This window comes from Mobula hypostoma, chromosome 1 (assembly GCF_963921235.1).
Source record: "Mobula hypostoma chromosome 1, sMobHyp1.1, whole genome shotgun sequence".
NCBI classification, from domain to species: Eukaryota; Metazoa; Chordata; class Chondrichthyes; order Myliobatiformes; family Myliobatidae; genus Mobula; species Mobula hypostoma.
Window position 1 is genome coordinate 29159857 of NC_086097.1, and position 26555 is coordinate 29186411.

The window sequence follows — 26555 nt, forward strand, 5'->3', positions numbered from 1 at the left end:
GGAGGAAGGTGCCGACTTTACCTCAGTCTTCACAAAGGAAGAAATCTCGAATCAAAACTACAATTTCTAAATGTGTAAATGGAATTAAATGAGGGAGGAATATCAAGAACGAGAAGGACTGTGACGGGTCACAGGAGGAGATAAATAGGCCTGCCAAATGAGCAAATAACTGGCAAGGGGGCAGAATGGTAGTGTAGTAGTTAGTGCTACGCATTACAGCGCCAACTGTAAGATGGGAGTTTGATTCCCGCTGCTATCTGTGAGGAGTTTGTACTGTACGTTCTCTCCGTAACTGTATGGGATCCCTCCAGGTGCCCCGGTGTCTAAGACTCTTTGTATAGACCCTCGTTTACCATACACCTCACCATCTCTAAACACTGGTGCATCAGAAGGATTCAATATTTATGCCATTGCCCGATTATTTTCTCTGTCCCTTAATGACCTTCTTCCCATCCAAACTTCCTTTTCTTAGTTGAAGGGAAGGTTTGCTTTATTTATCACATGTACATTGAAACAGTGAAGTGTACAGTGAAATGCATCAATTTAAATTATTGAGGGATGTGCTGGGGGCAGCCCATAAGTGTTGCCATGTTTCCAGTACCAACATAGCATGCCCACAGCTCGCTAATGTCTTTGGAATGTAGGAGGAAACCAGAGCACCCAGAGGAAACCCACGGGGGTCATGAACGTATAAACTCCTTACAGACAGTGACAGGAATTGACTGGTGATCACTGGTGCTGTAATACACACTGTTACCATTCCACCCTGTGGTACTGTACTACTGTGCAAAGTTGATCCGCCTGCAAAATGTTTTCCTGATTTATGTGAGGACTTAATTCCTAATTCCACTTCGCCTCCCTCAGTTTAAAAACTAATCTTCTCAAATCTTTGTGTGTTTCTATTGTTGTATAAAATACTCCTCTATGTGCCTCTTTTCTTATCCTGCATTGTTCCATTTATGTTAGAGCCTCTGGAGTACATATTCCCTTCTTTCTGACACAAAAATATCACATATTTTCCCAAACTTTGTCTCCCTTGACTTAAAGGCTTTTGTGTTCCTTTTTATCACATCAAAATCTCTGTTTTCTACATATGTATTGTGCAATAATCTTTCTTATTCTGCATTGTTCCGCTTTGGTTAGTCATCAGGCGTCCCTTCTTTCCCAACAGAAAAATATATTTTCCCAGACTCTGCTGAATGTTGCTGTAAATGTTTCCATTGTTATACTCTATGGTTGTTTCACATTATTATCTCACCAAGTTCTTATTCCCAGTCCATCCCAGTCATCTTATCTTCACTTTCTTTGTCATACTTAGTCATTCTGTCAACATACGGTATATAATACTCAAATACCGTATAGGTTATTGGTGAGGCCCCACTTAAGAGTATTGTGTGTAGTTTTGCTCACCCTGTTATAAAGAAGATGCTATTAAACTAGAAAGAGTGCAGAAAGGATTTACCACGTCTAGTCCAGTCAAGTTGAGTTTCTCGTCATATACACAAGTAGATGCATGCACAGGAGTAATGCCCCTCTTGATCTGGGCAAGCTCGGAAAATGGGCTGAAAATGGCAGATGGAATTTAATGTAGACAAGTGTGAGGTGTTGCACTTTGGGAGGACAAACCAGGGAAAGACCCTGCGAAGATTAAGAATTTCAGGTTGCATACTGTATACATTCTCTGATATTGATTATTGAACCATTGAAGTCTTACACGGTGAATGGTGGGGTGCTGAGCTGTGTAGCAGAATTCTGCGTTTTGAATTCTCTCCCCATCTAATTAATAGTCTGCCCGTTTATTTCTTCCACCAAAGCGCACGACCATACACTTTCCAACATTGTATTTCATTTGCCACTTTTTTGCCCATTCCCCTAAACTATCTGAGTCTCTCTGCAGGCTCTCTGTTTCCTCAACACTACCCGCTCCTCCACCTATCTTTGTATCATCAGCAAATTTAGCCACAAATCCATTAATCCCATAGTCCAAATCGTTGACATACATTGTAAAAAGCAGCAGTCCCAACACTGACCCCTGTGGAACTCCACTGGTAACCGACAGCCAGCCAGAATAGGATCCCTTTATTCCCACTCTCTGCTTTCTGCTGACCAGCCAATGCTCCACCCATGCTGGTATCTCCCCTCTGATTCCATGGGCTCTTATCTTGCTAAGCGGCCTCCTGTACGGCACCTTGTCAAAGGCCTTCTGAAAATCCAAGTACACCACATCCACTGCATCTCCTTTGTCTACCCTGCTTGTAGTTTCCTGAAAAAATTGCAGTAGGTTAGTCACTCAGGATTTTGCTTTCAGGAAACCATGCTGGCTTTGGCCTATCTTGTCATGTGCCTCCAGGTATTCCGTAATCTCATCCCCAACTAACTTTCCAACCACTGATGTCAGGCCAGCAGGTCTATAGTTTCCTTTCTGCTGCTCCCACCCTTCTTAAATAGTGGAGTAACAGTTGCAATTTTCCAGTCATCCGATACAATGCCAGAATCTATTGATTCTTGAAAGATCATTGTTAATGCCTCTGCAATCTCTCCAGCTAGTTCCTTCAGAACTCGAGGGTGCATTCCATCAGGTCCAGGAGATTTATCCACCCTCAGACCATTAAGCTTCCTGTGCACCTTCTCAGTCATAATTTTCACTGCACTACTTCACTTTCCTGACACCCTTGAATGTTCGGTATACTGCAGATGTCTTCCACTGTGAAGACTGATGCAAAATATACATTCAGTTCCTCTGCCATCTTTGTGTTTCTCATTACAGTATCTCCAGCGTCATTTTCTATTGGTCTTATATCTACCCTCAACTCTCTTTTACTCTTCTATACTTAAAAAAACTTCTAGTATCTTCCTTGATATTAGTCGCCAGCTTCCTTTCATAATTCATCTTTTTCTTCCTAATGACCTTCTTAGTTTCCTTCTGCAAGTTCTTAAAAGCCTCCCAATCGTCTAACTTCCCACTAGCTTTGGCTTCCTTGTATGCCCTCTCTTTTGCTTTTAAATTTGGCTCTGACTTCACTTGTCTGCCATGGTAGTGTCCTTCTTCCCTTTGAAAATTTTGTCTTATTTGGAATATATCTGTCTTGCACTTCCCTCATTTTTTGCAGAAACTCCAGCCATGTCTGCTCTGCTGTCTTTCCTGCTAGTGTCCCTTTCCAGTCAACCTTGGCCAGTTCCCCTCTCATGCCATTATTCCTTTATTCCGCTGAAATACCAGCACATTGGAATTTAGTTTCTCCTTCTCAGATTTCAAAGTGAACTTGATCATATTGTGATCACTGATCCCTGAGGGTTCCTCAACCTTAAACTCTCTTATCACCTCTACATCACTGCACAATACCCAATCCAGCACAGCCGATCCCCTAGCGGGCTCAATAACAAGCTGTTCTAAAAAGCCATCCCTTAGACATTGTATAAATTCTCTCTCTTGACGTCCAGTACTGGCCTGGTTTTCCCAATCCACTCTCATGTTAAAATCCCCAATGATTATCCTAACAATACCTTTCTGACATGCCTTTTCTATCTCCTGCTGTAATTTGTAATCCACATCCCGGCTGCTGTTTGGAGGCCTGTATACAACTGCCATTAGGATCCTTTTACCCTTGCTATTTCTAAACTCAACCCATAGAGACTCTACACCTTCCGATCCTATGTCATCCCTTTCTAATGATTTAATATTATTTCTTATACACAGGGCCACACCACCCCCTCTGTCTACTAACCTATCTTTCCGATACACTGTATATCCTTGGACGTTCAGCACCCAATGGCAGCCATCCTTTAGCCAAGTTTCAGAGATGGCCACAACGTCATACTTGCCAATTTGTAGCTGAATTTCAAAATCATCCATTTTATTTCTTATGCTGCGTGCATTCAAATACAACACTTTCAGTCTAGTATTTGTTGCTTTCTGTTTTAACTGCACCACACCTCTATTGCCCTGTAGCTCATCCCACTGGCTGTGATTACGTCTCATTTCCTGCCTGTCCTTCCTATCATCTCTGTTGCACGCTATCTTTGATTTATTTCTGTTTTCCCCATCTCCAGCCCTATCACTCCGGTTCCCATCCCCCTGCCAAATTAGTTTAAACCCTCCTGAACAGCTTTGTTGAACTGTCTGCTAGGATATTGGACCCCTTTGGGTTCAGGTGTAACCCGTCCTTTTTGTACATGTCGTACCTCCCCAGAAGATGCCCCAATGATCCAGGAACCCGAAGCCCTGCCCCCTATCCCTGTCTCTCAGCCTGATCATGCTATTCTTGCACTCGTTAGCATGTGGCACAGGCAGCAATCCTGAGATTACTACCCTGGAGGTCCTGCTTTTCAGCTTCCTTTCCAACTCGCTGAATTCTCTCTTCAGGACCTCCTCCCTTTTTCTACCCATGTCATTGGTAGCAACGTGTACCAAGACTTCTGGCTGTTCACCTTCTCCGTTCAGAATACTCTGCACCCGATCCGAGACATCCCGTACCCTGGCACCTGGGAGGCAACACAACATGCGGGTAACTCTATCAGGCTGACAGAACCTCCTGTCTGTTCCCCTCACTATGGAATCCCCTATGACTACCGCATTCCTCATCTTCTTCTCTCTCCTCTGCACCACGGAACCAGGCTCAGTGCTAGAGACCCGATTGCCGTGGTCGTCCTCCGTCAGGTCACCCCCCTCAACAGCATCCAAAATGAGATAACGATTACTGAGGGAGATGGCCACAGGGGTGGTCTCTATTATCTGAGCTCTTCCCTTTCCTTCCTTGACAGTCACCCACTTATCTAACTCGTGCAGCCTCGGGGTGACCAACTCCTTGTAGCTCCTCTCTATCTCCTGTTCACTCTCCCTAATAAGCTGTAGGTCATCAAGCCGCAGCTCCAGATCCCTAACACTGTCTCTCAGAAGCTGCATCTTGGTGCATCTTGGTGCACCTGGTGCAGATGTGGCCACCTGGGAGACTGGAAGATTCAAAGCACTAACCCTACGAACATGCTCTCTATTCCTCAAAGAATGCAAAGGAAAAAAAAATGAAGTCCACCTACCCACATACCTCACCGAAGCTCAAATGAAACAAAGCCCTACCACTCTGCCTCAGTCCACTCTGTCAATGACCGCTCCATCGATGACCGCTCCACTAGGCAGTGTCTCCCTTTTATGCCTGAACCTTCCCTGCTCTCCAACTCATGACTGGTGCGCCAGTTCAATTGTAACGTTTAAGAGAAGATTGAATAGATACATGGATGGAGGGCTGTAGTTCAGGTACAAATAGATGGGACTAGGCAGAAGATCAGGTTGGCACAGACTAGATGGGCCAAAGGGCCTGTTTCTGTGATGTAATATATTTTAAGTCTCTTTCACTCTAGGTTTTGATCTTTTCTTGTCAGTCTTTGTAATTCATAAAAGGGGTGAATCTTTGAATCTTTTTAAGACAGCGCTAATGAAACAGCTGATAAGGAAGGGTTAAGCAGTCTTATAGAGGTAAGGATACAGTCAGATCAAACACGGCAGTCCAGATTTGAGGTGGTGAATGGCTGTTCCTGCTGCAAACTCAAGCATTAATGGGCTGAATGGCATTCTGCTCCTCCTACACTGAGCTGTGGCGAGGGTAGTGGAAGTGTCACATCGTTTCATTGTCGAGCTCTCATGAAGGGCTCAATGATTGCGTTTATGTGTCAGGCTGTGAGCAAGGTTAAAGACATCGGCAGAGGAATAGAAATTTCAGGTTTTATTCATTATCATACGCAGCCTAAGAAATTGCAACGGCTGCCTAAGCTCATCTTTAATTTTGACAGAAATTGCCCAGAAGCCTTTTCATATGTAAACTCTGCATTCAAAGGCTTGTCTGGTCTTCAGTTTTACAGGAGAAGACAACTGATAATTCAAAGGCTCATCCTGCTGGATATTGACTGACAATTGATGCATTTCACTGACGGTTCTGTCCTTATCAACCAAAGTGAGAGTGCCAGCCAACGAGCGCACAGGGTAGCACCAGAGTTATTGTTGGGTGGGGGGAGGGAGAGAGAGGGAGGGAGGGAGGGGGGAGTGCGAATAAGGCTCAAACGGAATGAAAACTGAAGCCTACAGTGAGAGTGGACAGTTACAGTGCTACAGAGCCGTACAGCACCAAACTGGGCTCTTTGGTCCATGCTGACCAAGATGTCCATCTAAAATAGTCCCACTTGTCTGGTTTTGGCCTATATCCCTCCAAATCTTTCCTATCCGTCTATCTCTCCAAATGTCTTTCAAATCAAATGTCATTAATGTACACCAAGTGTGGCCTCGCCAATGTCTGCAATATAACAAGTTGGGTAAGGGGTAGTGAGAAGGACTACCTTAGGGTTGTGCAGTTGATTCAAGAACCGAATGGTTGAAGGGAAGTGGCTGTTCCTGAAGCTGGTGCTGTGGGACTTCAGGCTTCTGTAAGTCCTGGCTGAGGGGCACACTGAGAAGAAAGCATGTCTCGAAAGGTGGGGATCTTTGATGATAGATGTTACCTTTTTGAGGCAACACCTCCTGTAGATTCTATCGATGGTGGGGAGGAATGTCTCTGTACTGGACAGAGTCCACTACTTCTTACGTTCTATTAAAGGCTCTCTGCCCAAAATGTTGACTGTTTATTCCCCTCCATAGATGCTACCTGACCTGTTGAGTTCTTCCAGCATTTTGTGAGTTGCTTACTTTCCTGTGTGTTTGAATGGCCCTACCAGACCATCATGCAACCAGTTAGGATTATTTTAACAGTACATATGTAGAAGTTTGCGAGAAAGGTTGGTGACAAGCTGAACCTCCTAAGAAAGTAAAGACACTGTAAAGAATGGAACTGATACTTCTCATGAATTGAATTAAATCCACTTCTTTCAATACATTTCCTCCAAGAGGACCACAACCTTGTCGTGGCTTGGAGGCTTGCATTCCTCAATGACCTGGAGAGCTGTGTTGGCTGGAGTCAGGGCTTTGTGCCTTGGCTCTTGGTAGGGTCACTCATGCCAAACAGGTCAAAGGGTAGAGGTCAGATTAAGAGTGGTCCACCAGTACTCCAGCTACATGGGTTCAGATCAGGACTAGTCAACAAACATGTTACGGAAACAGCAATGAAGAATCCTTCTACATCTGAGTGTGATGAAGGACCTTCATTGTTGCCCTCAGTGCCAGTGGTGGAATGGGCAGTGAGTAAGTTTCAATATTTTGTTCTACATTTGCATCTGATACCATTACTGTAATTGGTTATAAACAGTGCGAAATAATCAGTAGCAGATCATTCCTCTGTGATATTAACTTGAGTTTGAGGCTGTTCTCTGGTTAATATCACTGTCAAGTTCATCTCCACATTAAATCAGTGCTACTGAAGACTGGCTAGCTGTACAGCTCATTGTCTCATGACAATTAAATAGGACCACACAGCAGGATGCAGAAATAACTGTACGGAATTAGCCCATTCACCCCTAGTGTGTCTGCTCCTTCTGTAATCTATCAAGTCCCCTACAGATATTCTAAACTTGTACCTTTCCATACACTTACCTGACATCAAAAAACAAACTGCTGGTGGAACTCAGCGGGTCGGGCAGCATATGTGGGGGTAATGGACAGTCAACATTTCGAGTGGAGACCCTTCGCCTGGCTTGAGAGAGAAGAGGGGAGAGGTCGGTATAGAGAGCTGATAGGTGGATCCAGATGAGGAGGACAATGGGCAGATGGAAGAGGGGAGAGTGGGAATTCTCCAGAGTGTGGGTTTTTCATTGTTTAGGGTATCAATGCAAGGAAGGACAAGCCAGTGATTGGGTACAACTGCAGACAGAGCAAAGAGTTAAGTTGTACCAGAGGCAAAATTCTTAAGGGTGAAGAATGCAGGACTGAAGGTGCTGTATTTAAATGCACGTAGTATTCGGAATAAGGTGGATGAACTTACGGTGCAGTTAGAGATTGGTCGGTGTGATATTGTGGGCATCATTGAGTTGTAGCTAAAAGAAAGTCATAGTTGGGAGCTTAACATCAAAGGACATACTTTGTATCGAAAGGACAGGCAGGAAGGCATAGGTGGTGGTGTGGCTCTGTTAGTAAAAGACGGAATTACATCTTTAGAAAGAGATGACATAGGGTCAGAGAAAATTGAATTTTTGTGGGTGGAGTTAAGAAACTGCAAGAGTTAAAAAACCATTATGGAAATCATATATAGGCTTCCAAATAGTAGCCAAGATGTGGGGTTGAGATTGCAAAGGGAGCTGGAAAAGGCATGTAATAAGGGTAATGACACAATTGTAATGGGGGACTTCAATATGCAAGGGGATTGGGAAGATCAGGTTGGTGTTGAATCGCAAGAGAGGGAACTTGTTGAATGCCTACAAGATGGCTTTTTAGAGCAGCTTGCGCTCGAGCCAGCTTGGGGAAAGGCTATCTTAGATTGGGTGTTGTGTAATAACCAAGATCTTATTAGTCAGCTTAACAAAAAGGAACCCTTAGGAGGCAATGATCATAATATGATTGAATTCATACTGCAATTTGAGAGGGAGAAGCATAACTCACATATATCAGTATTGCAATGGAATAAAGGGAATTACAGAGTCATGAGGGAGGAGCTTGCCCAGGTGGATTGGGGGAGGATACAGGTGGGGATGACAGCAAAACAGTGAGGTCTGTAGTTTCCGGGAACAGTTCACAAGGCACAAGATAGATACGTCCCACAGAAGACGCTGTCTCAAATGACAGAGGTGGGCAACCGTGGCTGACAAGGGAAGTTAAGGACTGCATAAAAGCCAAGGCAAGGGCACATAAGGTAGCAAAAATGAGTGGGAAGCTGGATGATTGGAAAGCTTTTAGAATTCAAGAAAAGGTAACTAATAAAACTGTAAGAAGGGAAAAGATGAAATATGAGGGCAAACTAGCCAATAATATAAAGAATAAAAGGGAGGTGAGAGTTGATATTGGACCACTGGAAAACAATGCTGGTGAGGTATTAATGAGGGACAAAGAAATGGCAGATGAATTTAGTAAGTACTTTGCATCAGTCTTCACGTTGGAACACATTACTATATGCCGGAAGTCCATGAGTGTTAGGGAAAAGGAGTGAGTCCATTATTAAGGATGGGGTTTCAGAGTACATATTAATAACAATAAACACTTTATTGATCACGAAATAAGATTAAACATAAGAGCTTCTGCAGATGCTGGAAATCCAGAGGAACATGCGCAAATGCTGGAGGAACTCAGCAGGTCAGGCAGCATCTGTGGAGAGGAATAAAGAGTTGATGTTTCTGTCTGAGACCCTTCACCAAAATTAAGATTCATTTAGTTATCACCATTGCATCAAAGCATACAGTGGAATTTGTCATTTGTGTTAACAAGCAACTCAACCTAAGGACATGCTGGGGGCAGCCCACAAATGCCACCACACATTCTGGCACCAAGATAGATTGTCCACGATGTTCAACAACAGAATAACAGCAACAAAACAAAACAACACCCCAAAAAAGCCCCCTTTCCTTCCTCCCACCCACCCACCCACTCACACACACACAGACAGTCCAGCAACCCCAGAACAAGCTGCCTTCGGGCCTCCAGCCTCCAGTAGACTCGAGGACTCACAGGCATTGGTCAAAGCCTTCTCAACTAGAACAGAGTCCCTCATTCACTGTGCTCCTTGACATTTTGCAGCCGTGCTCTACTGACCTCTGGAAGCTGCACTGGTCAGTTTCAAAACTGACTGCACACTGCACAAATAACTCCTGCAGGGTGAGTTTAAAACAACCGAGGGGTCGTTGGTCCAATATTGAGATGAGAATTCATTCATTCAATGGGTGGCTCAGCAGCGCCACCACTGGCAACATATCCTTACTGCAGGAGAGAGTCACGGTCCTCGACTCATTGAGAAATACAGCACGGATAGAGGCCCTTCGGCCCAACCGGTCCGTGCCAACCATGGTGCCCACCTAACCAGTCAGAGGTATGTTTTTTACATAGAGAGTGGTGGGTACTCTGCCAACGGCGGTGGCAGAGGCAGATGCATGAGGGATACTTAGGAGGCTCTCAAGGAGGCACATGGATGATAGGAAAATGGTGGACTACAAGGGAAGGAAGTGTTAGGTTGAATTTAGAGTAGATCACTAGAAGTGGGTGTACTGTTCTATGTTCTCTGTTAAGAAATGAAAAGTCTTACATCCTGAAGTCCCACACCACTCATTCAGAAACGGTTATTGCCCTACAACCACCAAGCTGCTGAACTGGCAACTGGCCTGAGTAACTTCACTCACCTTAACACTGAGCTGACTGCACAACCTACAGACTCACTTTCAAGGACTCGACAACTCAGCTCTATTCGCACAGTTTGCCTTCTGTACATTCTTTTTGTCAGTCTTTGTTATAGTTTTTCCTAAATTCTATTTTATTTCCTGATTTTTTTCTGTAAATGCCTGCAAGAAAATGAATCTCAGGATAGTATACGGTGATATATACATACTTTGATAATAAATTTACTTTGAGCTTTGAGCCTTCAGGGCTGGGGGTGAGGGGTGGCAAAGGGGCAAACTGAAGCTGAAAGGGTCAGTGAGTGATACAGTATAGATACGGGGCCTTCAGCCCAACCAATGTGTACTAGTCACAATCCCCACTCAGTTAGTCCCAGGTTCCAGTGTTCAGCCGGGATCCCTCCAAGCCTTAACCTTCCATGTATCCGTCCAAGTGCTTCTTAACTGATACTACTGTACCTGCCTCAACCACTTCCTCTGGCAGGTCAATCCATATATTCAGGATCCTCAGAAAACTCAATGCCTTTGACCATCAAAACATGGAGGCACCTTCGCAAATTCCCAGAGAGCATTCTTCAGGAAGGCAAACCCACGGAAAGTATCAGTCATGGACGGGGTATCTGGCTGAGCAATGAAGACTGTGATGCTCAGCTGGCTGGTATGTTCACTGAGATCTTTAACCTCTCACTTCGGCATTCGGAGATAGCTAGCTGCTTCAAGCAGGCTGCACTTATACCAGTGTCTGCGAAGATTCAATGACCATTGTCCAGTAGCACTTACATCCACTGTGATGAAGTGTTTTGAGAGGTTGGTGGTGAAACACATCACCCCCTGCCTGAGAGGTAACTTGAATCCTGTCCAGTTTGCCTACTGGCACAATCGGTCAACAGCAGATGCCATTTCATTGGCTCCTCACTCATCCCTGGATCATCTGGACAGTGAAAATGTACACATCAGGATGTTATTCATTGACTACAGCTCGGCTTTCAGTACTATCATCCTCTCAAAATTAATCAATAAGCTCCAAGACATTGGCTTCAATACCCCCTGGTGCAACTTGGATCCTCGATTTCCCCAGTTCATTGAGATTGGCAACAACATCTCCACAATCTCCATCAGCACAGGTGCTCCACAAGACCGTGTGCTTAGCCTCCTGTTCCTCTCGCTTTACACTTGTGACTGTGAGGCTAAACACAGCTCCAATGCTGATGACACCACGGTCACAGGCTGAATCAAAGGTGGTGATGAATGAGGCATATTGAAGAGAGACTGAAAATCTGGCTGAGAGGTGCCACAATGACCTTTCACTCAATGTCAGCAAGACCAAGGAGCTGATTATTGACTCAGGAGGAGGAAACCAGAGGTCCATGAGCCCGTCCACATTGGCGATTCAGAGGTGGAGAGGGTCAGCAATTTTAAATTCCACGGTGTTATCTTTTCTGAGGATCTGTCCTGGCTGCCACACATAAATGCCATTACAAAGAAAGCACGGCAGTGTCTCTACTTTCTTAGAAGTTTGCAAAGATTCGGCATGTTGTCTAAAACCTTGACAAACTTCTATAGATGTGCAGTGGAGAGTATCATATTGGTTCCATCACAGCCTGGTATAGAAACACCAATGCCCTTAAATGGAAAGATCCACAGAAAGTCGTGGATATGGCCCAGTCCATCATGGGTAAATCCCTTCCCACCGCTGAGCATATCTACACAGAGCACTGTCACAGGAAAACAGCATCCAACATCAAGGGCCTGCTACCACCCAGGTCATGCTCTCTTCCTGCTGTTGCTATCAGGAAGTAGGCACAGGAGCCTCAGGACCCACACCAACAGATTCAGGAAGAGTTATTACCTCTCAACCATCAGGTTCTTGAACCAGAGGGGATAACTTCAACCAACTTCACTTGCCCCATCACTGAACTGTTCTCACAGCCTATAGATTCATTTTCAAGGACTCTTCACCTAATGTTCTCAATATTTATTGCTTATTTATTCATTATTATTATTATTTTCTCTTTTTGTATTTGTGCAGTTTGTTGGCTTTTGGACATTGGCGTTTGTCTAAAAAAGTAGAGGTGTTATCATGCTTACTCATGACACTTATTAGATTAGATTAGATTCAACTTTATTGTCATTGTTTTGAGTAGATACAAAGCTAATGAAATGCATTTAGCATCTGACCAGAAATGCAAAGAATAGCGTTATTTACAAAATAACTGCGAATAAAGAAAGTGCTACAGCATGTGTGAGACTTGGGTCAGATCCTCTGAAATGATAACACCTGTTGTGTTCTGTTGCTGAGGTGGGATTAGGGTTGTGCTAGTTGGTTCAAGACCTGATGGTTCTAGGAAAGTAGCTGTTCCTGAACCTGGTGCAGTGGGACTTCAGGCTTCTGTACCCTGCTATCTTCTCTCCCACCTGGTCTCGCCCATCAGCTGCCAGCTTGTACTCCCTCCCCTCCTCCTATCTTTTCATTCTGGCTTCCTCTCCTTTCCTGTCCAATCCTGATGAAGGGTCTTGGCCTGAAACATCGTCTGTTTATTCCCCTCCATAGATCCAAGATTCAATATTCAAAATTGTCTACTGCCATTCTTCAGTACACGAGTGTAAAGGAGCACACAAAGATTGTTTCTCCGGATCTGATGCAACATGAAAAAAAAACACAATGACTATAAATATAAAAACAGTCTGATAAAACGCAATGTACAAGTCACTGTTTGAGTGTGGCTGTGTGTATATATTTAGCATATTTAGCATATACACATAGACGGATTATATTTACATAAAGTGACACTAGGTGCAGGAGTATCTGAACATAAGGTGACTGACAGGAAATGATAAAGTGACTCTTGGCAAGAGGAACTCCTCTAAGTAGCAGCAGGGCACATGAAATCACAGCAGGACAGTGACTGTCAGTGCAGTTATGAGGTGTGCAGTGTGAGTGTCATGTGGCAGTGCATGGGGGGAAAGGAGGGTGCTGAGGGGTAGTGGCTGAAGTGATGTGGTGGTAGGGAGTGGAGGTGTGGGTTAATAGATGGGGAATTTGATCAGCCTGACGGCTTAGGGGAGGTAACTTGGGGGACGATGCTGCCTGACCTGTTGCGTTTCTGTGGCATTTTGTGTTGCTTACTGTGAACAGCCAATGCCTCATAGCCTTTGAATACTCACCAGGCAGGTACAGCTGCCTTGTGTTGATGGGCAGTGGCAATTCCAGCTGTTATAAATCACCCAGTCAGTTTGCTAACACTCCCAAGCTGTCCTTACAGAGGCTGCTATATGATTAAGTGACAGAGCCTGTAAAACCCTGGGAGGAAGTTAAGTGTCCGTGAGTAACTAATTCAGAATTACTGTGTGGCCTCTGTAACAAACACTAAATTTTCTTGTTTCTTGCTGTGTCAATAATCTTTTTTTTGACTGAAACTGCACAAAATATTTAATTTAGAAATATACACTTTTGAGACTTCTTCCTTCTTCAAGAGCTCCAACTCATATTCTCAATATTATTTATTTATTCTATTTACTGTATCTATTTTTTTTGTATTTGCACAGTTTGTCTTCTTTAGCATGTTAGTGTAGTCTTTGTGTGTAGTTTTACATTGATTTTGTTGTATTTCTTTGTTCAACTGTGAATGCCTGCAAGAAGAGGAATCTGGGGGTGGCAAATGGTGACTTGTACGGTCCTCACTTTGGTAATGAATTTACTTTGAACTTTCTGTTCTTTTATAACACGCAATTCAATTCAATTCTGTCAAAGGGTTCGTAAATTAATCCTCGATTTATCCAAAAGCAATAAGGCTGCAGAAGCTGGAAATCTGAGTTTTGTTCACAAAAAGGAAAAGTCACTGTTCTGAAACACTGCTTTCTCCTTACAGACTCTGTCTGATCTGCTGAATATTTCCAGCAAGTCTTTGTCTCTTGTCCACAGATGATAACTGACATACTGCTGTTGCTGGCATTTTATGGTTCTTGTCCCAGCAGCTGACTGTTATTTCTTTTTCTTCTTTAGCTTCTGAATTTTATTTACATTTGCAAATTTATAATTTAAAGGCAGCAATGTCCCTCCTGCTTTTTTTTCTTGCACTGCACAGTTCTAAGACTATTCTGGAGGACTGTCTTTTGATGTGATCTCACAGAATCTTACACTTGGCTCAGTGTTATATTACCCAGTCAGCTGATCTGGATGTCAACGGCGAGGTACAGCGTGTTAATAATTGTGAGTCTATTCCCTGACACCTCGTTGAGCACTTGATTCCAACTGCTTGCAGGTACGTCCCCTGTCTTGGAGGTGGCCCCCTACTGCTCCAAGCTCTGGTGTTAATGTGTCAACCAGCTGTGGGACGTAGAACCCCGGATGGCTGTGCCCCACCTACTGTTGCATTGTAGCCCCACCCTTAGTCATCCAGTGCTGGTGGAGGGCTGGGGAAACGAGGGAGGAGGATGTCCTAGTTAACCGGCTCCTGTGGCTGGCCTAAGATAGCTGTCCGTGGGTCCTGGAGATAGCCAGTGGAGGGTTCTGCCTGGGCTGACTGTCCAGCCATGTTCAGGGGGTATGCCCGTGCCTGGGTAATTGTGGAAAAGGAATACCATGGGTAGCACTGAGGTACTTCAAGACTGCTGTCCTTTTGAACACCCTGCCAGGGGTGGTAATAGGGGCAGATACAATAGGGGCATTTAAGAAGCTCTTAGATAGGCACATGGATGATAGAAAAATGGAGAGCTATGTAGGAGGGAAGGGTTAGATTGATCTTCGAGTAGGTTAAAGTTTGGCACAACATCATGGCCGAAAGTCCTGTACTGTGCTGTAATGTTCTATGTTTTATGTCTTCTAAGAACCTTTAACCCCCAGAGGGATGTAGGTATTTTACCAGGGGTAGGGGAGCCTACAACTAGAGGACATAGAGGAAAGATTAGGAGGTAATGGCATGCTGGCCTTCATAACAAGGGGAATTGAGTATAGGAGCAAAGAGGTCCTTCTGCAGCTGTACAGGGCCCTGGTGAGACCACACCTGGAGTACTGTGTGCAGTTTTGGTCTCCAAATTTGAGGAAGGGCATTCTTGCTATTGAGGGAGTGCAGCATAGGTTCACAAGGTTAACTCCCGGGATGACGGGACTGTCATATGTCGAAAGATTGGAGCGACTGGGCTTGTATACTCTGGAATTTAGAAGGCTGAGAGGGGATCTTATTGAAACGTATAAGATTATTAAGAGATTGGACACGCTGCAGGTAGGAAGCATGTTCCCGCTGATGGGTGAGTCCAGAACCAGAGGCCACAGTTTAAGAATTAGGAGTAGGCCATTTAGAACGGAGTTGAGGAAAAACTTTTTCACCCAGAGAGTGGTGGATATATGGAATGCTCTGCCCCAGAAGGCTGTGGAGGCCAAGTCTCTGGATGCTTTCAAAAAAGAGATGGATAGAGCTCTTAAAGATAGCGGAATCAAAGGTTATGGGGATAAGGCAGGAACTGGATACTGATTGTGGATGATCAGCCATGATCACAGTGAATGGCGGTGCTGGCTCGAAGGGCCGAATGGCCTACTCCTGCACCCATTGTCTGTTGTCTGTTGAGATTTAAAATGACTTAGGGGACAACATTTTCACAAAGAGGGTGGTGGGTAAAACGGAACCGAACACCAGTAGAAGTGGTAGTGGTACAATTAGAACATTTAAAGGCTTTTGGATGGACTCACAGGGACAGGGGCCAGACTCAGGCAAATGGGACTAGCTGAGTTAGTAACTTGGTCAATATGGATGAGTTGGGCTGAAGGGCCAGTTTGAGTGCTGGATAGCTCTATGACGCAGTGACTATGATTCGTAACCTGGCAATTTGTTCTCACAGGTATCTGTCAATAAGCTGTTCACAGACAAGCACCCAATACCACAGTACAGTATCCTGTAGGTGGTTCCCATATTATGGAGGGGTGTGGGGGAGGGCGGGGTGTTCACATCCCTAGAAAATGGCCTGTATTATCATTTTCACTAACCCAAAGCTGTGTCATCTACACAAAATGCAAACTGAAAAATAATAAACGTGTTTACTTATTCTTATATATGTATATTTTGTAAAACCAGGGTTTTATTCCTGATCCCAGATTTCTGGTAGAGATTTGTGAGTTTCTTAAGGCTGAGCTTCAGCTGATGTATAATCAGTCACCGACTCGATAAAGCAGCCAGCATAATCGAAGACCCCACCCACGTTGGACATTCTCTCTTCTCCCCTCGCCCACTGGGCAGCAGATACAAAGGTCTGAAAGCATGCACCACCAGACTCAAGGTCAGCTTCTATCCCGTTGTTTTCCTGTATGATAAGATGGAGTTCTGACCTCACAATCCACCTTATTGTCTGTCCGCACGGCACTTTCTCTGCAACTTTAACGCTTTTTTCTGCATCCTTTTCCCTCAGTGCACTGATGTGATGAAATGATCAGTATCGATGGTACTTTGGAATATGTAACTATAATAAACCAATTTTCCAATCCACCTCTCTGCTTTGCCCGGCTTATAGAGCAGAGAGCTGATCAAGCCTTGCTGCCAGATAACCTTGGATGGGCATATCCTTACTTACATGTTCAGGACAGTAACACTGAGGCCATTCAGTCCAACAGGTCCATGCCATCTCCCAGCACAGCAATCCAATTCCTCTTATGTTCTTTTCTCTGCAGCTCAGCAACAAGTTCCCAGATATGTACACTAAACTCCCTTTGATATTATTGTCCTTCCCCAAACCACCCTAGCCACTTTGGAATTTGCAGAACATAGATCATATCACCATAAAACCATAAGACCTAGGAGTAGAATTATGCCATTTGGACCATCAAGTCTGCTCCACCATTCCATCATGACCCCTCTCAACCCCATTTTCCTGCCTTCTCCTAGTAACATTTGACACCCTGAATAATCACGAAGCTATCAACATCCACTTTAAATATACCCAATGGTTTGGCCTCCATAGCTGTCTGGGACAATGAAGTCCATGGATTCACCACCCTCAGGCTATAGAAATTCCTCCTCATCCTCGTTCTAACTGGTTGCTCTTCTATCCTGAGGCCACGTGCTCTGGTCCTAGACTCCCCCACTAATAGAAACATCAGTAAGGAAGGTGTTGTGCAGATAGACAACACCTTTGGCCCATGATACTGAACACTTAACGAATCCCTTCTGCCTACTCAAATGTCCATATCCTTCTGTTCCATGCACGCTCATGTATCTATCTAGGAAACTCTTAAAGATCACTCTCTCTTCCTTGCCCCCTTCCTTCTCCCCCTTTCACTTCCCCTCTCTTCCATGTGTCTGTCTTTTAGCTAGATAGTTCCCCTTCTGACTCCTGATTCCCAATCCTACACGCACAAGGAAAGGGGTGGAATTTGAGAAGTCTAATGTTAGAGTCACAATGTTATACCGCATAGAGAGAGGCCCTCCAGTCCAACTTGTTCATGCCAACAAAGATGCCGATCTAAGCTAGCCCCATTTGCCAGCATTTAGCCAAGATCCCCCCAAAGCTTGCCTATCCACGCACCTGCCCAAATGTCTTTTAAACATTGTAATTGTATCCAAATGTCTTTTAGACATTGTAATTGGATCCATCATTAACACTTCCAGTGGCAGTTTGTTCCAGTTACCTACTGCTCCCTGTATGAAAGAGTTGACCCTCAGGATCCTTTTCATTCTGTCCCCTCTCACTTTAAATCTATGCCTTTTAGTTTTAGACTTTCCTACGATGAGAAACCTGCTTGTAGTCGCATAATGGGCATGCAGGTCCAGACAACACACAGAACATATATCGTATAGAACATTATATCACACAGTGAAAATGAAAAGCAAGACCTCAGGGCAGAGAAAAGCAAAGACTTTCGCAACAGTTACGAGGTATCTGGACGAACACAAATCACCAAGGAATGTTATTGTTTTACCTTGTTCTACCTCAGTGCACTGTGTAACGGCTTAATCTGTATGAACAGTATGCAAGACAAGCTTTTCTCTGTATCTTGGCATAAGTGACAATATTAAACCGATACCAAAAGTAATTCCAATTCCAATTTCAATTCCAAAGTGCTGGTAAATGAACTGGGAATTGATGGGTGCTTGATGGTCCTTAAGACATAGGAGCGGAATGTTGCAATTTGGCCCGTTTTGGGGGCTCTGTCATTCCATCATAGCTGATTTATTATCTCTCTCAACCCCACTCTCTTGCCTTTACCCACAACCTTTGACGCCCTTCCTAATCAAGAACCTATCAGCCTTCACTTTAACTATACCCAATGACTTAGCCTCCATAGCCACCTGTGGCAATGGATTCCACTCTCTCTGGCTAAAGAAATTGATCCTCATCTCTGTTCTAAAGGGAAGTTCTTCTATTCTGAGGCGGTGCCCGCTGGTCCTAGATTACCCCACATCCTCTCCCTGTCCCCTCTGTCTATGCTTTTCAATATTTAATAGGTTTCATGAGATCACCTCCCCGGTCTTCTGAATTCCAGTGAGTACAGGACCAAATGCTCCTCATACGTTAACCGTTTCATTCCTGGGAACATTCTCGTAAACCTCCCCAGGACCCTCTGCAATGTCAGCGCAGAAAAGGGGCCCAAAAATGCTCACAATACCCCAAGTGTGGTTTGACCGGTGCCTTATAGAGCCTCACATTACATCCTTGTTTTTTTTATTCTAGTCCTCTTGATGGGCTGAAGGGCCTGTTTCCATGCTATGACTTGCCAGTCAGGCTTAATACCCCAAGGAGAACAGGTCTTGACAACATCAGTGACCCCTTTACTTGTTGTTCCCTTCCCCATTGAGAGAAAGCAAACATTTTCTTTAAAGATGAATGAATAGTACTGTTTCAGAGTTTCTCAAACTTTTTTTTGGAAGTGGTACAAAGGTTGTACATGTTTGCCAAATGTAGTTATTAACTTGAAGAGATTTATGGAGCGCTCATATAAAAATGAAATGTTGAGAATATTTACCCACACTGACCCATACTATTGCTGCCGTCTGTGTCTTGAGGCAGTAATTGGGTTCCATTTGTCACCTAACCTGGTTTCTATCACTAATTTACACTTCTGATCCCCAGAACCGTGGGGAATGGGACCCAGGAGGTCAGCTGGTCTCCTGCAGCTGCCCAGAACTGGTTCTCTAATTTGAAAGCACTCCTCTTAAAAACCACCATTTAAAAACAGTAAATCTTCCTGGTGCAGAATAATGTGGAATTCACCGCACAGGAACTGCCCTAATCCCTCCCAGTTGTTTCATCTTTATCTATATCTTTATCTTCTCCTTAACTTAGTATCACCTTATGAACATACAATCGGTCAATGCATAGAAGCTAATCTTACAGATTTATATTTATTGTGTTTTTCTACTGTTTATTTTTGCTTATTGTGGTTTTTCAAAATTTTACACTGCATCAGATCCCGAGTAACAATCATTTCGTTCTCCTTGACAATTAACAATCTTGAATCTTGAATCAACTTTATTCACCAAATACATTTAATTGTGTTAGGAATTTGCTGTGATGCATTGGTCGGGGTGTGACATGCACCAAAAACACACCGTTTAACAATTATACAGAATAAAGAATCATATAAAAATAAGGTTAGAGATCAAAGGACCTACCTCATGTCCTCTCATCGCTCTCCCAATATATTGGACCCTTTCTTTCTCTCAGAAGTTTGTTATATTTCCCCTTACACGTACCTCGATGATGCTGTCTCTCAGCCACTCTCTGCGGGAGCGAGTTTCCATGCTCTCAGCCCTTACCGTGATGAAGAAATATCTTTGGGCTTCCTTGTATGAATCCGTGGCGAGTGGGCAGCCCGGTCGCATAGCGGTTACCGTATCACTTTACAGCAGCAGCAATTACCGAGGGTTCAATTCCCGCCATTGACCGTAAGGAGTTTGTACCTTATCTCCATGACTGTGAGGATTTCCTCCGGGTGCTCTGGTTTCCTCCCACATTCCAAAAGCATACGGGTTTGGGCTCATGAGTTGCGAGCATGCTATTTTAGTGCCACAGGTATGGGCTGCCCCCAGCACAATCCTCGCTGATCTGATTTGACGTAAACAACGCTTTTGTCTGCATGTTTCATTGTTTTAATGTACATGTGACAAAGAAAACTGATCTTTATCTCTCTCTTTCTCTTTTACGGGCACAAGCCTGTCTCCTCACTACAATGGAAAGATGTCAACACCACCCAAACTTTGAAGATGCTGGTCTCGCGTTACAGAAAGGATGTGGAGGCTTTGGAGAAGATTCCGATGAGGTTTACCAAGTGTGGGAACGAGTTGCCAGAGGAAATGGTTGATGCAGGTTGAATTACAATATTCAAGAGAAGTTTGGAGCTATGGAGGGATATGGTCCGGGTGCAGGTCGATGGGACTAGGCAGAAACCGGGTCATCATGGACTCGATGGGCCAAAGAGCCTGTTTCTGTGCTGTAGGAGTCTATGATTCTATGACTAATAGTGGCATATGCTTTAGGTTGGACGCGCTTGGGTTGTTTTTTCTGGAGCAGGGTAGGCTGAGGGAAGGCTTGACTGAGGTTTATAAGATTACCAGAGTAGACAGCCTGCATGTTTTTCCAAAAGTCAAAATGTTTAATACTAGAGGATGTGAATTTAAGATGAGAAAGGTTAAGTTCAAAGGAGATGCGTGGGACAAGATTTTTTACGCAGAGAGTGGTAGTTACCGGGGCTGCACTGCCCGGCGTCGTGGTGGAGGGAAAGACAGTTTCTTCCTGCATTCCAAAAATGTGCGGATTAGGGTGAATAGGTTGGGGCACAGTATGTTGGTATGGGAGGCAGGGCAACACTTACGGGTTGCCCCTGACACATCCTTGGACTGTGTTGGTTGTTGACACACACGATGCATTTCACTGTAGGTTTTGACATATGTGTGACAAGTAAAGCTAATCTTCTAATCTTCCAGTCTCTTTGACATTCTTGCTGTTGGTTCGGCACTGCACACGAAATTCCAGTGTAGTCCAACTAAGCTTTGATACAAGTTTAACCTAACTTCCAATAATATGCACCAAAATTTAAACTCATGTTGGACTTGCCTTTTGTTATGGTTTTATTGATCTGTGTCACAACTTTCAGGGACACTGCATTTGGATTACCAAATTGATTTAGATCCTTATTTTCCTTGCTGTGCCAATCAGAGCAATGCTATGGGCATTCGAACCTGCTCGGCCATTCAGGACAACCATTGCTGTTCGCCTATCTTAATTCCACTTTTTCACTTTCCCCCACACCCTTGTTGCCTTGTGTATCTAGGTGTGTTAGACATGTGGAAAATCACTTGACAATTATACATTCATGTCTCCTAATTTAATAATGTCTTCTTGTAATTTCTTCAATTTCTCTTGGTTATTTTTGATCTCAGCTTCAAACCTAGCATTTTTAATTGAAGTTAGTAAAATTCTCTCTCTCCCTTCCCCCATTCACTCTCTTTTTCTCTTTCTCTTGCTCTCTTTCACTCTCTGTCTACTCATTCTCTCCCACTCTCTTTCTTTCTCTTTCTCTTTACCTTTCTCTCATCCACTCTCTCCTGTGCTTTTGCTCTTTTTCTTTCTTTCTTTTTCTTCCACTCTTTCTCTCCATCCCTCTATTTCTCGTTATCTCTCTCTTTCTTTTTTCCCTCTCTTGCTCTTTCTTTCTCTTCCTCTTTTCCTCTCCCTCCCTGCTTTTTTAGCCAGACAGCTCCCGTCTGACTCCAAGCTGCCTATCCCACCAGCTTTTCCCTTTCTCAATATTCTATAGGCTCTCTGAAAATCTACCTACAGCACATTAAATCTTCTGCATTACCCGTCAAATTTCTCTGTTGCTGTAAATCACAACTTTCCTCTCCTGGATAAATAAACCAGTTTGATAATATCTCAGTATCTGTAACACTTCGACAAGCGTAAAGTTACATTTGAGCTTTCCTTGCCTGGTGATTAAATGCCAACACACGCCACCAAAATCCGTCCAGCTTCACAACAGCAGCACCTCCATAGTTAGATCCTGGTATCAACCAGTCACCATCCCTTTGAGTTGTTGGTCAGTGCTGGTGGGTCTGGTCTGGTGCACTTGCATCTGTTCTGTATGAATATCGAGTTTGGCATCCTCTATATAGGAAAGTTTAGTGGGTTACGGGTCAATTGCAGGTAAAAAGGACTAGCCAACATGACTAAAGTTCCTACCCACTCTAGCTGTTGTTTCTTCTCCCCTCTCCCGTGGGGCGGAAGATACAAGAGGTTGAAAGCACGTGCCAGCAAGTTCAAGTACAGCTTCTATCTCACGGTTATAAAACCATTGAATGGTTCCTTTGTACAATAAGATGATCTCTTGACTTCAATCTACCTCGTTACGACCTTGCAGCTTATTGTCTGCCTGCACTGCCCTTCCTTTAAAGATTAAAAATTAGCTTTATTTGTCACATGCACATTGTAACATACAGTGCCATGTGCTGTTTTGGGTCAACAACCAACACAGCACACGGATGGTTCTGGGGGAAACTTGCAAGTGTCACCCCACTCCCAGCCCACAACTCACTACCCCTAATCGTACATCTGTGGAATGTGGGAGGAGATGGGAGCACCCACGCCATCGCAAGGAGAATGTGCAAACTCCTTACATATGGAACACTGATCGGTGATCATTGGTGCTGTCAAGTGACTGCACTAACCACCAGCTACCTGAAACACCGTAATGGCAACGCTTTATTCTGAATTCTGTTATTGCCTTACCTTGTACTGCCTCGATGTGCTTATGCTTTGAAATTATTGGGTTGGATGGTATGCAAAGCAGTTTTCCACTATATCTTCGTACACGTGATTATAATAGACCAATTTACCAATTACCATTAAAAAATGAGAACACATCCGGACCTTCCCAATTCATGAGGATTAGAACCTCACTGGGTTTATGGAATGGCAGGGACTGGTAAGGGGATGAAGCTTGGAGTCAGATCACTTCACCCACCTGATCATCAATTCCTCTGCCCTTATCCTCAGTACAACAGGTAAGCACATTGTTACTGTGGTAAACCATATATATATGTTGTAACATATATATATGTTGTAGTCTGGACATGCCCCTCTGCTGACTGCTCCTGTGGCTCCTCCCACAGAACCCTGAATAAAGGTGATTGCGCCATTGCTCCTCCCTCAGTCCAGGGCAGATACTCAGCATGGCTGAGGTCACATTTTACTGTTAATAAAAGCCTTTCAGTATTTACTCTACTTCCAGTCTTTTGGAGTAATTGATAGTGCATCAGTTACAGATTCTTATACTAGACCATAAGACATAGGAACAGAACTAGGCCATTTGGATTTGTTATCCCTCTCAACCCCATTCTCCTGCCTTCCCCCCGCCCCCCCGTAACCTTTGACACGCTTACTGATCAAGAACCTATCAATCTCTGCTTTACATATACCTAGTGACATGGCCTCCACAGACACCTGTGGCAATGAATTCCAGAGATTCACCACCCTCTGGCTAAAGAAATTCCTCCTCATCTCTGTTCTAAAGAGATGCCCTTCAATTCTGAGGCTGTGCCCTTTGTTCATAGACTCCTACAGGAAACATTCTCTCCACATCCATTCCATCTAGGCCTTTCAATATTTGATAGGTTTCAATGAGATCCCCCCATCATTCTTCTAAACTCCAGTGAGTACAGATCCCAGAGGCATCAAGCACTCCTCATGTTAATCCTTTCATTCCCAGAATAATTCTTGTGAACCTTCTCCGGACCCTCTCCAGTGCCCACACATCTTTTTTCAGATAACTGTTCATAATACTACAACTACGGTCTAACCAATGCCTCATAGAGCCTCAGCATTACATCCTTGCTTTTATATTCTAGTCCTCTTGAAGTGAATACTAACATTACATTTGCCTTCTTTACCACTGACTCAACCTGCAAAGTTATTTGATTTTCTCCCCATTTAGAAAATAGTCGATGCCTTTATTCCTTCAATCAAAGTACATGGCCATGCACTTCCCTCACTGTAGTCTATCATTTCTTTGTCCATTGCCCCAATCTGTCTAATTCCTGCAGACACCCAGCTTCCTGAACACTACAGCTCTTCCACCTATCCTCGTATCATCTGCAAACTTGACCACAAAGCTATCAATTCCATCATCCAAATCATTCACAGAAAATGTGAAAAGAAGCAGTCACAACACTGACTCTTGCAGAACACCACGAGTTACAGGCAGCTAACCAGAAAAGGTCCCCTTTATTTTCTCTCTTTGCCTCCTCTCACGTTACCTTGAGAACTGTGTGCTTTTGAGCATATAGAACACAGAACAGTACAGCCACAGGAACAATCCATAATGTCTGCTACGCTGAACATAATGCCAGGGGTAGTGTTACGGTTAGCATAATACCTTACAGTTTCATGTTGGGAATGTGGTACCCAACCTGAGCACAGCAAGATTCTACGATGAGATCCCACGGGCAGCAATCACCAAGCATTCCAAACTGGCAAACTGATGAATTTGCAAGTTGGTTTATTATTGTTGCATGTAGTGAGGTGCAGTGAAAACTTTGTTCTGCATGCAATCCATACAGATCATTTCATCGCAACAGTGCATCGAGATAGCACAAGGGAAACAATGACAGAAAACAGAATAAACCAGAAAGAGTGGGAGCAGAATTAAGCTATTGTGTCCACTCTGCCATTCAATCATGGCTGATTATCAAGGTGTAAGATCATAACGCGGTAGATTGTGAAGTCAAAAGTACATCCGATTGTACTAGAGAATCAGTTAATAGTTTTATAACAGCAGGATAGGAGCCGTCCTTGAGGTTGGTGGTAGGTGCTTTCAGACTTTTGTATCTCCTGTCCAATGGGAGGTGGAGGGGAGAGAATGTTCTGGATGGGTGGGGTTTTCAATCATGCTGCCTGCTTTCCCGAGGCAGCAAGAAGTACAGACGGAGTCCGTGGAGTGGCGGGGGAGGGAGGGGGTGGTGCTGGTTCCTGTCATGAACTCACAACTCTCTGAAGTTTCTTGCAGTCTCGCGCAGACCATTGTGCGTCCAGATAGAATGTTTTCCGCCGTGCATTGATAAAAGTTGCCAAGCGTTGATGAGGCCATTGCAAATCTCTTTCTCAAATGCATTTCACAGTCTTTCTCCCACGGCAGGGGAGTTCAAAACTAGAGGGCAGAGGCATAAGGTGAAAGGGGAAAGATTTAACAGGACTTGAGGTGCAAAGATCTTCACACAGAGGGTAGTGGACATATTAATTAGTCAGCATACAGTGCAGAATGGGCCCTTCCGGCCCTTCAGGTTATGCAAGCCCTAAAAAACCCCGATTTAACCCCAATCCAATCACGGGACAATCCAAAATGACCAAGTAACCTATCTGCTATGTCTTCGGTCTGCGGGAGGAAACTGGAGCACCCGGAAAATTCCACGCATTCCATGGGAAGGACGTACAGACTCCTGACAGAGGGCACTGGGATTGACCCCTGAACTCTAACATGGAACAAGGTGCCACAGGATGTGGTCAGACGAATGGTATTTGGTTTATTATTGGTGCACGTACTGAGAAACGGTGAAGGACCTTTGTTCCTTTGTTTACCATGCAGGCAGATCACACCATTCAGACAGAATAAAGAAAAATAACACAGAATATGGTGTTAGATTATGAAGACACACATTCCTCTTTTATTGTCATTTAGTAATGCATACATTAAGAAATGATACAATATTTCCTCCGGTGTGATATCACAAAACACAGGACAGACCAAGACTGAAAAAAAACTGACAAAACCACATAATTATAACATATAGTTACAGCAGTGCAACAATACCATAACTTGATGAAGAAGTCCATGAGCACAGTAAAAGTTCAAAGTCTCTCAAATGTCCCACATCTCACGCAGACGGGAGAAGGAAGAAAAACTCTCCCTGCCATGCCGACCACAGTCCGACTCTGAGTCATCCGAAAACTTCGAGCAATGATCAGCTCTCCGACACCAAGTACTGAGTGCCATCTCTGTCTGAACGATTTGACCTCCATCTCGGTCGCCAACAGTAGGCAAAGCCGGGGATTTTGAGGCCTTCCCTCCGAAAGATTCCCGATCACGCAGTAACAACAGCAGCGAACGGGCGTTTCAGAAACTTCTCCAGATGTTCCTCTGTACTTTCACGTCTGTCTCCATCAAATCAGAATTGTCCACGGCCCCTATTTAACGGATACAATATCATTTTTCACCGGAGGGCTGCGCACGCGCAGCGCGCTGCTCTCTCCCCTCCCGCCGTTACAGACAAGCAGGCAATAAGGAGCGATGTAGATTGTGAGATCAAGACTTCACGAGTTCATCTTTCGGCATATGAGAAACCTATCCG